Here is a 15,224-nt window from a genome sequence, read left to right on the forward strand (position 1 = left end):
TTTGATACTTGACAACGTTGATAATATGTCAGATCCTTTAATATAAACAGTGAAGAAATGCAGTCGTAAGTTCAATATACTTCTATATGACACAGTTATGTCTAGTGAATCCATGGGGGGAGGGGGGGGGGGATGAAAAAACCCTGCCATTCAAACATCCTGTAATCACAGGAAAAGCCTACATATAATAGAGATTTACATCCTCGCCAATGATTTGTAAGTATTTAAGGATGATTTACTTCTCAGTACTTCAGCAAAATGCTGATGAACCTATTCAGAACCCTTGGGATAAAAGATATCATGAGAAAGTTTGTAATTTCAAGGATCTTTCATGATCCCAACCAGGCAGAAGCAAGTGCTGCAGATGAGCTTCAGAGATGAGCTCATTTGTCATTGGTATAAAGCTCAAAGGAGTTACTGAGTTAGGTTCCATACAGCCACAGTAGAGGATGACTGCTATCAGAGGAGTCCCTACCCTCTTTCTTGATGAATTTGAATTAGGAGAGGGAAGCAGAGAAGATGTGATATGTCATTAGCCTTTTGTCTAAAGACTGACTGAAAGGAAAGGTGGTTTAGGTTGCTAGCAGAAAACAAAATTACTAGCAAATCCCTAATCAAAAGAAGTGACTGGCAGAACCTGAAAGCCTCACATAGCTTTGGTCACAGCCAAAGCTGAGCCAGACCTTACTATCAGCCAGCTGTATTATATGGAGAATAGCCAGAATTTAGCAGTGTAGATACTCAGTGATAAGTCACAATAAGAATGTGTGAAAGTACACTTTGTAACATATATCTTTATATGGACAAATACCAGTAGCTGATATATTCTTTGATACCCAGTAACTCCTTTCACATACTTATTTTATCTTTTTTGCTTCCCAACTACTGCAACACAAACTTCACCTCTTCACACTGCTGCAGTTGAGTTTTTTTCCTTATCTGTAGAGATTTCTGTTCTTTTAGAAAACCAATGGGTTTAGTTGCAACTACAACTAACATCAAACTGTGAGAGTGAGCTGTAATTCTGGTTATCCATTGAAAAACAGGGCATACTGGAGAAAATAGGAAAATTATATATAAAAAATAATTAAAAGGACAGAGTACTTTACTTTCAAGATTTTTTTTTTCAGATGTGTTGCAGTGCTTTAGCAGTAGAATTATAAGGAGAACCTTAATTACCAGGATGAGACAGCCTACTGTTACTTTGTTTTACTGCTAAAAGGAAGGTTTTTGAAAAATAATTACTTCAGCCACATTAGCATGTGGCTACAGCTAGAACACAGCTGTTTAAATGCTCAGAGCATCACCCACCAATATGGAAAGGAAGTTTGTATTTAATGTTGCACCCAGCTGAACCCACAGGAAAGATTTTAGGTAGGAAACTCATCACATGAAAATGTTGGTGAACGAGCTGGATCAACATCAAGTATTATGAAGTTTGGGAATTTAAAAAAGAGAGATGCCATTAAACAAGATATGCTTATCTATTACAGGTTAGTGCTCAGCTAAAGAGAATGAAATAATGAGAACTGTATCCCCTTGCACAGTGTACTAAGTAGCTGCTTAGTTTAAGATTTTCCAGACACCTAGGTTTCAGTTAGGCTTCCTAGTCACACCATGTTCAGAAAAAATCCTGTACAGTTCCTGTCTCTAGCAGAATGATGTAAGAATTTCTAACTGTAGAAACATATCCATTTCCAGGTATTCTGGTTTTAGAGACTTTGTTTCAAATGGATGCTTATTTTATATAGTAGATTTATATTATACTGTACAACAAGTTACAACTCAATTTCTAGGTTAAGAGTAAAGTTATAGGTTAATTAGATTATAAGCAAACACAATAAACCTAATGGATTTAGAATGGTCTAATATACTCAAATTATGTGTCTGATTAAATAACAGCCATTATAGTGACAGTAGGTGACCATTCTGCAGTCATCATTGTATAGGATTTATGACTTTACCACCTTTAAATTCTCAGAATTGTTATTAATGCCAGTATCATGCTCTGAATCAGGTATTATTTTGATATTGACTATTACGACAATAATTAATTTCTGAAGGTGGCTACCTCCTCATAGTGAGATTACATCCAGAATAGTAATTTTCCCAGTGAGATCATCTTTTTCTACTCATCTGGCCTTCACACAGTAAAAAAGGCTTTACTGCTTTCATGCTATATTGTTCTGATTGAAGGGTCATGGGATTCCCAACAGCACTCCACACTTCTGCAGTCTTACTGTTTCTTGGAAGATTAAGTGATATTTTGCATTTACATACCCCTGCCCTTCTCTATTCTCAACTAGGAAAGAACAGACAGCCACAGACATGGTGATGCAGCAGCAACATGTTTCAAAAGTCAACAATTAAATAATATTGCATCACAGGAACACAGATACTCTTTTCTGATTATAGCCTGCCTGTTAGATCTGGTCCTTGAAGCAGGGCTAAAGTATAATTTTAGCATCTGGCAATAATGTTATCTATTTGTCTTTTGCATTTAAGTTATTTGTTCAGGTGGAGTAGAAAAGGAAAGGGAAAGGGAAAAATCATCTGCCTTATTATAATGAACATTCTTCAGAACATGAGACCCCAAAAGAACTGGCTTTATAGCACACAACACTAAGGAATACAAGACTAGAGATTCCTACAGCAAGAGGCAACTTCCTAACAAGCGATACTTATCCTTGGAGCAGTCCTAACATAGGGACCTCCCAAAGGACCATCAGCTTCTAGATTTGCAGTCACTATATAAAAACCTTGGGCAACCTCCACCAGAACAAGGATTTTCCTTCCATGGAGTGAGGGGCTTAACAGCCTAAGCACTAAAGACCTGGCATCCAGGTGTGCAGCACAAGCCCTTAGACACAGGGAACTCACCAGAAGGCTTTAGCTTTGACCTTCAAGGCTCTGTCTGGTTTTTGCCAAGGCAGTGCAGGCACACTACACCCTGCCACTTGTAGCCTGTGTATTGAGGTTTCTCTGGAGTTACAGATCCTGACAGCCTCTAGCTACATGAAGCTAGTGGTAACAAACCGAGGCTGCCATTTCACTGGTTTCCCATTATACTTTTCTCCCTCTCTGCCAGCAATATTGGTGCTCTTTCTCCGTATGAGGACCCCTTGGTACACTCTAGTCCAAGGAAATCAACCTATACTGCTTTTTATGAATACTCATAAGGATTCACACTCAGAAGGATTTAACATGTAAACTTATTCTTTTTTTTTCTTTTTTCCTTTTTTTTTTTTTTTTTAAATCACACCAGTTAGGCATTTGGTGTATGTCAATTCTGGGGTTTTGTTTGTTCACTTTAATATTCATGGATAACTATTTTAGAAAAATTAAAGCTTAATTTAAAAATGTATTAATATTAAGTTTCTGATTTAAAATGGAAGCTAGAGATAAAACTGTGAAATAAAGCCAACTAATCTTGGAACTGTTAGAACTGTAAATGACCTAAAGGTGCTGTAAGATAAATAGCACTGCTAATTCTTCACAGTGTTAAACACTGGAAATCAATAAGATATTTTTTCCTTAATGGAAATATTTAATTCATTATTTTCATCTGGCTGATGAATTTTCTGTAGAATTGTAATTCCATGAAACAGAGAAACAAGAGAAAGGAATTAATTTTCTAGCTACAGAGGTTTACAAAGTAATTTATTCTGGAAACCACTAACTTTCTTAACATTCTTACCATGTTCTCCAGAATTCTTACACTATGGCTTCCTTCCTAAATCACGTCTTTGCCTGTAATTATTTCTAAGACCTGTTAGTGAAGTATTTACTCAATGCTCATTTTTAAGGCAAACAATTTAAGGAACAAGCCGGTATATAGACTGAGGAAAATGTGAGCTGAAAACCAATAAAGAATTCAGGCACCTAATTAAATTTCAGAGCATATATGGCTTTAAACCATATTTCTTGTGTGATTAAAGCTAAACGAATTTACTTTTTATATGAGCTTAGTAACGCATTGTTAAAACACAACAGAACCTTGCATGGACGTTGTGATTCAATCTATATCTAGGTCATATCAGTATGATTTATTTTTAATCCAGTTGAAATCAATATCATAAATCTTTCTTAAACACCCACAGAGCTTTACAGATTTTTAACAGAATTAGTTTTAAATGTCTTCTTATAAAGCTAACATGGCTTCCAAATACAATCAAAGTGAAGAAGTAAAGATGCTAGAAACTCAGAGCAACTCCCAGGGTCTCAGAGCTGTAAGGTGAAAATCAAGTCAGGTTTGACATCAATAGCCACAGACAAAAAGTAAACAAGGGAGAAATAATTGATGTTGTAATAGCATCAGTTCTGATACCAGTGTCCACTGCTTTCTGGACAGGGTGGTGCAAGGAAGCCTGTGCAAAGAGAGTATCACCCCTTGTTCTCATAGTACTGAAGTACCAGAATCCGTTTTCTGCCATTCCTCCCCTGCATCATAGGAGAGGGAAAGAGCATTCAAAAATGCAGGAAAAACTGGGCTAATACATTCACTGAGATATTGGGAAGCTCTTGACCATTAAGATCCATCACCAAGAAAATCCATACCAATCCATAAGACCATTTCAGGAAGGTCAGAGAGAACAGATCATATGCAGATGTTTGAGTGATATTTACTTAAAAAAAAATCCAACAAAACAGTGCTACCCCTGTTCAAGAAGAGAGTAACGCATTATGTCTAAGATGTTTTCATGCACAGCATATTCTACTGAAGTGTCAAGAGTGAACATTACCAACTGATCAGCTGGAATTCATGGTGAATGAGTAATGCAATGTCCAATGCTGTTAAGCCACAAAGAATACCAACTACTAAACTGCAACATGACACTTGCTTGTGCTCAGAGCTCAGTGGGAAATCCAGAAGGAAGCTATGCCTCTGCGATAATGCACCATTTAGAGCTCTTATTTAGTAGCTTTTTTCATAGAACATTGCAGGATCCTTAATGGACCCTTTTGCAGCTGACTGACACATTTCCCAGTGCTAGGAAGGGCTGAGAAACATTGCAGCAACTTGCCCCCACACATGCACAATACACAACCTGCCACACCTCTTCAAGGGTCCTGGAGGCACTTCTTGTTTGCTTTATGTCAGAGATCTTTGTTTACAGTTTGTATCTACATCTCACCTACTGATGATAAGCTGAGTGGCACAGAGGGGACGTATCTAGAGTAATGATTCTGGCCCTTAAGCTCTAAATAGTTCCAGGCTGTCACCTGGTTTGGTTTCCTACAGCCCCCTGATATTCTGTAAACCGCTCAAAAACCTCTAGCTTTGCTAGTTCACAATTTTAGGATTGTTCGTAAAGACATGACTCTCAAAAAATCTGGTTCTTTCATTCTGCACCTTTTAATAACTCTGGTCAGACTTCTTTGAAACTTTGACTTTATACTGTTGTTTCTGATGAGATAGCTTTAAATTTAAGTCAGCATACTTTTTGCGTGTAATACTCATTGTACAGTAACTCATCCACTGACACTCTGTGATTAGAGAGAGATAATATCTACATCTCCTTGCCATGAGTTCCAATGCAGAAATTTACAATGGTAAATAGAGGTTAATTACCTGAAGATTAATTAAATAATCTCATTGTAAGGAAAGCTAATGGAAAAAAATCAATAATCATGCTACAAAATAATCTCCTAATGATGAGTGACATACTGCACTGACCTAAAATGGTAGATGCCTGGGAATTTATTTATTTATTTTTAACTTCCCATAAGGAACCTTCTAAAAGAACACATTCTCTTACATAAATCAAGAGCTCCTATTGTTCTCATTCTCACACGATCTTCAGTGTACCTCAGTACATACTGCACCTGATTCTTCAAATATAGAGCTCATCACAGCTCACAATGTGTTTGCAATTAATTATTAGCTTCTAGAGTAACATAATGTTAATATCACAGTACATATAAGTAGTATGGTTTCCTTTAAGGAAATTAAAATCACATTTTGCATTTAAATAGGTCATGGAATTTAAATTTATGGTTTCTACACCAAGTGAATTAGTTTGGTGTATGGTTTTGGGTTTGTTCATTTTTTTACTACTTTTCTAACAATCTTCTTATCCCAGGCAGATCAAATTGATAAGGCATGTCCTTCTGAGTGTGGTGTAACATTTCTTTTTCCATTTTAGAATTTAGCTGACTGAGGAACTGTGTCCATCTGAGGCATTTTCATCCAATAGCATTATATCTCTTCAATGAAACACATTTAAGGTCTGACTAGAATATGCTTTGCCTTGGCTACAAAAGCAGAACCTTCTTCAGAATTGTGGGAGATGATTCCTGGCACAGATGGACATCTTTTGGTCATTATATCAAGAAGCTACATGCAAGAGTCTTTCTTTAAACAGACCACTCGGAGAAATGATTTTATAAAAGATACCCACATATAGTTTGGATTTAGAAAAGCTGTTGCACATTTGGCATATGAAAACCATTAACAAAATGCCTACACTGATGGTAACTTTGTGTATATACAGTAAAAAATGTTGGGTGTACCTTTACACAAATATGTACACATACACAATGATGGTATAGAGTGGTTTGTTTGGGGTTTTGTCCTACATTGATGAGAGGCTGAGCAGTATCCTTTCAAATATTTCATGGTTTGATTTGATTTCTTGCATAAGATTTTATGAGTACTTTCATTAAATTAGTTAAGAATTTCTAACGTATTCTGTATTTCAAATTCTCTAGTCAACCTCCAAAATTAACCAGCAAATTATATGTTAATTGACTGGACTGTAGCCTTTACATACAGGATATTGGGATTAATGTATCCCAATTATTATGTACTTTTTGAGGACATAACAGCAGTTAATTGTAATTTACACCCTCCCAGCTGAGTTCTAGGTGTGTTCCAGGTCAAACAAAGCAAATATCTGAACTTGCATAATTTAAACAAGGGCTGTAGATAGCTCAAACTAGTCAATTAGATTTTGCCCTAAAATACACTAAGAGTAGTAGTTTCATCAATAATAACAGAACACCTATTTAGATTAACACATTTTAATCTGAGGCTGTTTCAAAATCACAGCAAGAGACCACAGCTTAATGGACAATTTTAATTACTTGTTGCCTGTACTGAATGATGAAAAATACAAATGCAGTACTATTTACATCAGCATATTTAAGCTAAGCTGGAGCCATCCTAAAAAGTTCTTACCATATACACTCCTGTCATGAGTATATGCATGTGTGAGTTAATAAAATTTTGATTATTTTAAGGATAACTGCTTTATTGCTGAACCAGCAGAAAAGAGAAGACAAATCAAGGATAACTAATGTCTTTCTGAAACTGTTGTTAAATCTGTTATTAGATGTTTTCAGTGGGATTACTGCTTGTATAGTTAACATTGAACTTTTCTGCATGAGGCAATATTTGCAAGATGCTGTAAAGTAATTTGGATTTTTTTGTCATTAGAATAATTACAAAACAGGTGGAATGGATAGAAAATTACATTACCTAATGGATTTATTTTCTTCTCCACTCCTTCAGGACCATTACCCTCTGACACCTCCCTGCCTTTCTGCTACCCCACTCCACCCAAAAACCTACTAGCTGCAATACAGAATCATTTGTTAGTGGTTTTTTTACAATATACAAGTTGCATGAAAGAATCCAAAGAGTCATAGTTAAACCTTTACACCTAATCAGAAATGAAAATATTTTATTTAAAACTGCCTTAGCAAATCTCAAAAAGGAGATCTCTCTCAGTAGAAAGTGAGAATACATACAGATTTGGGGTTATTGTTCCCTGTTATGGCCCCATATGGGATACATGCTCCAAACCAGGATCTCTGGGTGATAAATCCCAGAGAAGGAAATCTGAAGGACAGCAAAAGTGTTAGCAAGACATGTGTCAGGGAAGGCAAAATTCTTTCTACTGTTGCTAGACAGTAAAAGTACATAAAAGTGGTCATTGAATAAAGGCGTTAGAATCTACCGCCTGAAATGGTAAATACTAGCAATAATTTTCAAATATAGCACTATCTAAAGAAAACTCTGTGCCTACTATGAAAATGTTAATAATGGGAAACTTAGTAGGACAGCTATATTTTTAGTGACAGCACCCCCCTTCCCTCCCACATACGTATGATTATACTTTTGTATTATACCACATTTCATTATTGCTCATAAAGAAATTAATAGAAGTACAGCCTCGCCAATTATCTCAGTATACCATGACATGAATACCTTCATAATTTTCTTTCTAATGTTCTCATGTTCAGTGTTACATTGCCTTAATATTATTCATTAAGGCAATAATACACTGACTTAATAAAATTCATCTCCAACTTTTCATGAAATTAAAATTGCACACCATTTTGCTATTCATCAGTCTTTTGATTGACACAGATTGTCAGCTTTCACATAGTAAGACTTGAGCACATGCCAAATGCGTATCATACATTCACTGACTTGGCAGGAATACTATTGTACTTCTTGAAGCCCAGGCCAGTTTTGGGAGCTGATAATCCAGTCTTGGACCCCAGTGCCTAAATTTCCTTTTAACATCTGTTATTTAGCAATAAATTTACTGGCTGTGAACAACAGGTTCATATTGCACGAATGTTCTCGAAACCTCTCCTTGGGAATTTGCATGTAGTGCATAGCTGCGTCCATGGCTGAAGCTGGCTGGAATCATTTTCATTCTTTGATGCAGACGAGTTGAAAAACACATTAAATGATATCAGCTGTTCCTTTTATACAGGTATGCAGATGACTTGAATTTCAACAGCCCTTTAGAATAGCTCTGGCAAAAGCTCCCACATTTTTTTTTGAAAATAAGTCTGTTGATTTGCAAAGAGCATACATACAAGTTCTAATTTTTCTCTAACCTGAAAAATTTCAAGTGCCATACATTAAAATGGTATGTAGGCTAGCAACCCTGAAGAGATCATCCTATTTCCCTGAGCCACTGAATCCAATCTGAATTTGTATTTCAGATAAACTGTGCAAAGTATCCCAGTTTGCACCCGAGTTGGATCACAAAGTTTTCAGCATCTTTGACAAGTATTATGATTGTTTTATACCTGTTAATTTGAAGCATGAAAAACATGCAAAAACAAGGTATCTTTGTCTCCTAATGATACAATTTGACAAGACAGATTTCCTCATAACAGATTAATATACTCTAATTACTAACCTGTACATTTTGAATTTCCCTTTTCTCCATTTGTTGTCTAAGAATTTTCAGGCTTGACTTGCAGAGATGACTTCACAGAAATCTTCTCCCTTTTGTGTTTTAAAAATAAAGTTGCACATCTTCCCCCTCACACCATTTATTGCCATCTCTTGGTAACAAGCACTACAGAATACCTAAAACTGCCAGGACCTTGAGTTTGTATAAAGTTGGAGTTATACAGTTTTACAAAGACTGAAGGACATGATACATTTGCTTTAGTTCTGTTTTCAATATCTACCAATGTGATTGAGATTAAATCCATTTGTAAGTTTTGAAATCCAAACATCTTTAAGCTATGAGTGCAACTTCTTCTTCCTTCACTCCTCCAGGGGTTTGGCTGCCCGGTCTTAGGTCTAGACTTTGGTGCAGCTGTGTGAGTTCAGGTCAGACAGCTGTGTGGAAAGAGCTGTGTGGGAAAGAGCCATGAGAAGTGGGGCTTGCCCAACCTTGCTTTGCACTTGTGTTTAGCTGGGCTACTTGTCCTTTGTCCCGGCCAAGCTACGCCACAGTGCCTCTATGCTACAGACTTGTGTGGTGCTCTGAACTCCTGGGCGACACCAGACCTGCTCTGCTTACCTTGAAGAGGTGAGGGTACTGTATGTACTGGGTTGGCAGCCTTATCACTGTCCTTGCCTGCCTCCTCATCCTCAGCTGCTGTCTCACCTTGCTCTCTGGAGCAGCCTGACCTTGCTTCACACTGGTGGTAGTCTGCTGTGTCCTCAGCTGCCTGACTCATGAGGATTAAGACTGTATCTTGATCACATCCTTAAGGAATCATCTTTCAAATCTGTGTGTTTTGTTTGCAATTAGCCTAAGCAAACACTATGGGCACTGTAGCTTAGGACAGGTAAAAATTGAGGAGAACCTTACTGAAATTATTCTTTTCTTTGCTTCTCTTCCAGAGAGGTACCTACTTATTGCCTTCCAAAGAAGGTCACTAGCACAAGAAATCTGAATTGCTGTTAGTATTCTTTCCTATTAACTCTTCAGTAACAGCTGTCCACCACAAAATGATACCAGGTTTATGAAAAAGGACAAAGGTTTTGGCATGTACTGATACATTACAAAAAACCTCAGCGTCTTTCCCAAATGAACAGCATCATCAGCATAGTTATCCTGCAGCAAAACATCTACAAAGTGCTGAACCAAAGAGATAATGGCTATGTGGAAGTTTCAGCTTGAGAACCTTGTAAGACCTATATGTACAGAAGTTCTCTCACATGAACTGTCCAAAGCAGCGTGGACAACTGACTGCATGAGGCTCTGATGCAGAGTGGGGAAGGGTAGTTTAGATGTACTTTATGATTGCTGTTCTTCATTACTCTGCATTCCCTGAAATCTAACATACAGAGCACAGCCTGCAACTTAGTTCTTCTAAAGCATCCCTGAGCAGGGGGATTTGGATGCTCTTTTTCACTGGAAGGTTGCTGAAATATAATTCACCAGCTACAGACTGTCCGGTAGAATTATGCAAAAAAATACCAAAAAGACACAGTAGTAATCTAAAATTTGAGGCTAGAATGATAAAAGAAAAAAAGTTCTAATTCAAGTTTTCTTTAATGAAATCTTAAGCTCTGACAAATGGTGAAGTTGAGCATTTCAAACTACGGTACTCAGTGAAATAGTTTGCTTTCAGAGTGTAACATGAGGGCAAGAGACAACATATGATAAGAACAGACTACAAAGACAGAATAGAAGTCTGATTTTTATTACTGCTGCTATACTGGTAGGTGACTTACTGGAGACTGGAAAGTGACAGTCCTCCGCAGAAGTGGAGTACACATAAAATTGATGGCATTGAACAATTCATGACCCCATTTTATGTCTGTAGAAATTTAGATGTAAAGCAAAATACAAATTACCTCCTTTGGAGAAGCTGCAGAGAAAAACCATTATGAGGAAATCATTGCTAGAAGAGGAAAACATGGGGTTCATTAATGTGGAAAATCACAATATTCTTTACAAAGTGAGTTATATTTTTTTCCAGACAATTCAGATCTCTTCAGATGTAAGAGACTGACTTTTCTCTCTTCATTGAACTTACCAAACTCCTTTTTATTACCCCATAGCGTTAGTTTTCACTTAGTATGCACATAATTCCTATTAAACTTTACAGGAGTTATGCAAATGCATCAAGGATAGAATAAATAGCCTAGATCTTACGTCTACATATTCCTAGCAGAAAGACTGTAAAATCAGGTAGAGGATAAACTTCACTAGCTCTGTAGTTTATTCTCTGAATCTTAAGTGTGGCAAGTGCAAAGATATTTACATGGGGAAAAGATGAAAACACAGTAAAGAGAAAGACAATTCAGTGTCTTACAAGTAAGGCTGAGATATTAACAGATTTTTAGTATTAACAGAATGAAACCTCATTCCAAAACATTGGTTGGTTGGTTGGTTGGTTTCCTGAGAAGTAAAACCTTTCAAATATTTTTCTTTCTGATTTTTTCAGTCATATTTTTCGTTGTGGGTTTATCTAATGGCTTTGTTCAAACTGAATGTTCATTCCTTCATTAATATATTGTACAAATGTAAATTGTGCACTGCTTGACTTATTGTATAAAATGTATGCACAAAGCAAAATAAAACACAGTGCACTGAAATATTTCTAAGCTGCATTCAAGGAACTTTAATAATTCAGAACAAAAAAGATTATAATATATGGCTGCTCTGTGTTGTTACAACAACTATATTGCAGTTAATTAGTAAATGTTAGTGGATTGATGATAAACCACAAACCTCACATGTACACATGTACAACCTTATCCAAATTAATCAAGTATCAGTTATAGTAGCTGCATTTATAGTGATATTAGAAGGTGAATGGGGATTTAAGATGAAATCCAGCAATGAAGAGAGTGCTGAGAAACAACAATTTCCTCACCTTTTGCTCCCAAACAGGCAATTCAAAAACACAGTCATGGTAAGGCAGATCTTGTAAATTTTTCTGTTGTTTTCTTTCATTATAGGGATGTGACCCCTCTTTTCTCCAAAGACTGAAAGAAGTAGCATTCATGTTTGCTATTCTAACTAGACTGCAGGGTACAAGTCCTCTTTCAAAGGAAAAAGCAAGTGGCAAAAACCTGGGTTATGAAGAGCAAGTGTGTTCATCAGGTACCACCTTCACTGTGGAAAACAATAAGAAGTGACAAAGTGAAACTGTCATAAAGAATGTATGGGATTCACATTGGGGTAAAGACATACACTCTACCATGGGCTTTCACTTAGCATTACTACTTAAAGATCCAGTAAGTAAAAAAGTAAAATATGCAATAATACCAGAGAACAGTTCAGTCCTTCTCAGAGGCGTGGGAGACACTGTTGTCTCCTATGAACACATGGGTTGAGCTTAAATGCTCAAAACAGTGTAAATTTCATTCAAAGCACACTTGAGTTAATTTGCAGGCAGTCAAACATTACTCAATATCTGAGGTACTTTGCAAGCGACCTAATCACTGCTGGTATTAGGAAAGAAAGAACAAAAGGAATTTAAAAATTATGAATGCATCATATGGTTTGCTTTTTGGACTTGAACTTCCAGAAGTTCTGCCTTATGCTATTTTGCACTGACATTGACTCAATTTACATTATATATGTGACAATCAGGTTTTAACCTGCCATTTCTTCCAGGCACAGTCTAACAAGGTTTTGCCAAGTAGCAGAACTTGAAGAATATCACATTCTTAATGTATTTACATAATTTATTACTCAAGGGTTTACTATTTACAGTGATTGATTCCACTATAACAAGTTAACAGTATGTTTACTTTTATGGTTTTGATATCTGTGACTAAGCACATGACTGTTACGACTGCTTCACCTCAGTAGTCCAAGCTTTTAATTTTTGCTAAGAAGGACCTGCTCAAAGGTATAACAAATTTTTGAAACAGTAACTTTACTTCTCTTTTCAGGCTAGTATGGTATTTTCCTTCCTCTGCACATTATTTTACTTACATCAGCAGGGAAGAGTTAGGGTTTATTCCTGTATATAACTAACAGATCTTGCAATTCAAAGACAAGAGCCCAAATTAATGACTGGAGGGTATCATATTTAAAATCATTTCAGAAGTCTCCAGATACACGATATGTTGCTTTCATCTGTTCCTGAGCAACATTTTACAAAAGTCATGGAGTTGGCTGACCCTGAAAGCTGTCAAGTTCAGTTTTAAATGTTATCAGTTCAGTGTTGATGACTGAAGAAAGCAAAGCAAGCTATATTCTAATGTTCTGCCTTTACAGGGGAAAGCTAAGCTGCATGAGCTAGAAAAGCTATTATTTGGACAGTTAAGCTGCTCTTGTCAAATCATTGAATGGTGATCAAGCTTTGTAAAAGAAAACAGTGCATTTATGTCCTCCTTAAACACTTCTTCTACATTAATACCTATTCTTGAGCACAGCCTTTCTGCTACAAAGAAACTGGTTTACCTATGTGCTTTCTATGGAATCCCCAAGTTACTCTAGTGGATTTGCATGGTAACTTACAGTTTAGAAAAGTTACATACTAAAGTGTCTCCACAGATGCAGGGCCACGGTGGCTTCCCACTAGGTGTGTTAAGCCTGTTTTGGATCCTAGAATTGACAAGAGGACATCAGATACTGGCTGTTCCACAGACCCTCTGAGAGGGGAGTCACAACATCTGGGTGACCCTGATACGGAGCTTGAATCAGACGCAGTTTTGTGCCTTCTTAACTTAGCCTGAACAGCCCTTCCACATATTCTGCCAAGGGCCCTGCAACTGATGATAAACACGGCCTTTTAGTTAAAAACAAAAAGGAGGAATGTAGAGGAATGAAGGCAGTGGGTTGATTGACATTGATAACATGCAGCTGTGGCCTTGCTACGCAGGCAGTGGGGTGATTGACATGGACGATGTGCAGCTGTAGCTGGTTCCCACAAGGTGGTTAAATAGCTCTGAGGAGCGTTGAAGAGGAGGTGCCTAGGGAAAGAAGAGCTTTGATGTAGCAGAGACAAGGAGCAGCATGGTCTGGCCTTGGGAGGATGGAAAAACAGCATGGACAGTAGTATCTGACCCATGGTAAAGTCTTGTTGCAGCTTGCTAGTTTTGCTTGTTTTGTGATGCTAAAGTAAACAATGTTTTTAACACAAAATCAGAAAGTTTTGTTTTATATAGGCAGATTGCTTGTAGAGGAAAATTATAAAAATGTTTCTTTGAAAGTACATTGAGATCAAAAAAACACTTTAAAAAAGCAGGACAATATGAGAAGCCTGATTACAATCAGGAAGAATTTTATTTAGAACATGGTAAATTATAGAATGGTTTGGGTTAGATGGGACCTTAAAGATCATCTTGCTCCAACCCCTCCTGCCATGGGCAGGAACACCTTCCACTAGACCAGGTTGCTCCAAGCCCCATCCAGCCTGGCCCTGAACACTTCCAGGGATGGCACAGCTTCTCTGGGCCACCTGGTCCAGTGTCTCACCACACTCACAGTAAAGAATTTCTTTCAGTGATAATGGAACTACTCCTGTACATGGCAGAAAGGCCAGACTAGAAGCTGCTAACCTTAGGGTTCTTATAACTTCCTTGATTTGTTCCTGCTGTGAGGGTTTTTTTTTTGTATAGGTACACTAAGGAAACGAACAGTGTTAGCACAGGCTTTTCAGTTTACCTGTTCATTCTTATGATTACTGATGAAGATGAACAAAGGGAAATTAAAATCCAAGTTACAGAGGAGCCTTTGTTGTAAGTATATTTCTTAGGTTCTTTAGTTCAACACATTTTAACACACAAAAGGGAAGCAGTAAGATGTCAATGGTGTTTTCTGTAATAATCAAGAGAATTGGTTCTGTGATGGATAACCAGTTTAGGAAAAGACTTTCAGAACTGCTTTACTTCTAAGTAACCTCAGTGAAGGAAATCTAGCCAGTTCAGGGTATTTATCAAACTTACCATAGAAGCAGTAATTATTTCAAACAGATAATTTTCTGTAGAATATATAACCAATTTAAAAACATTCTAGATCAATTTTGTCTACTAAGCAAACATGCAGAAAAGA

This window comes from Falco punctatus (assembly GCF_963210335.1).
Source record: "Falco punctatus genome assembly, chromosome: 3".
Lineage (NCBI taxonomy): Eukaryota > Metazoa > Chordata > Aves > Falconiformes > Falconidae > Falco > Falco punctatus.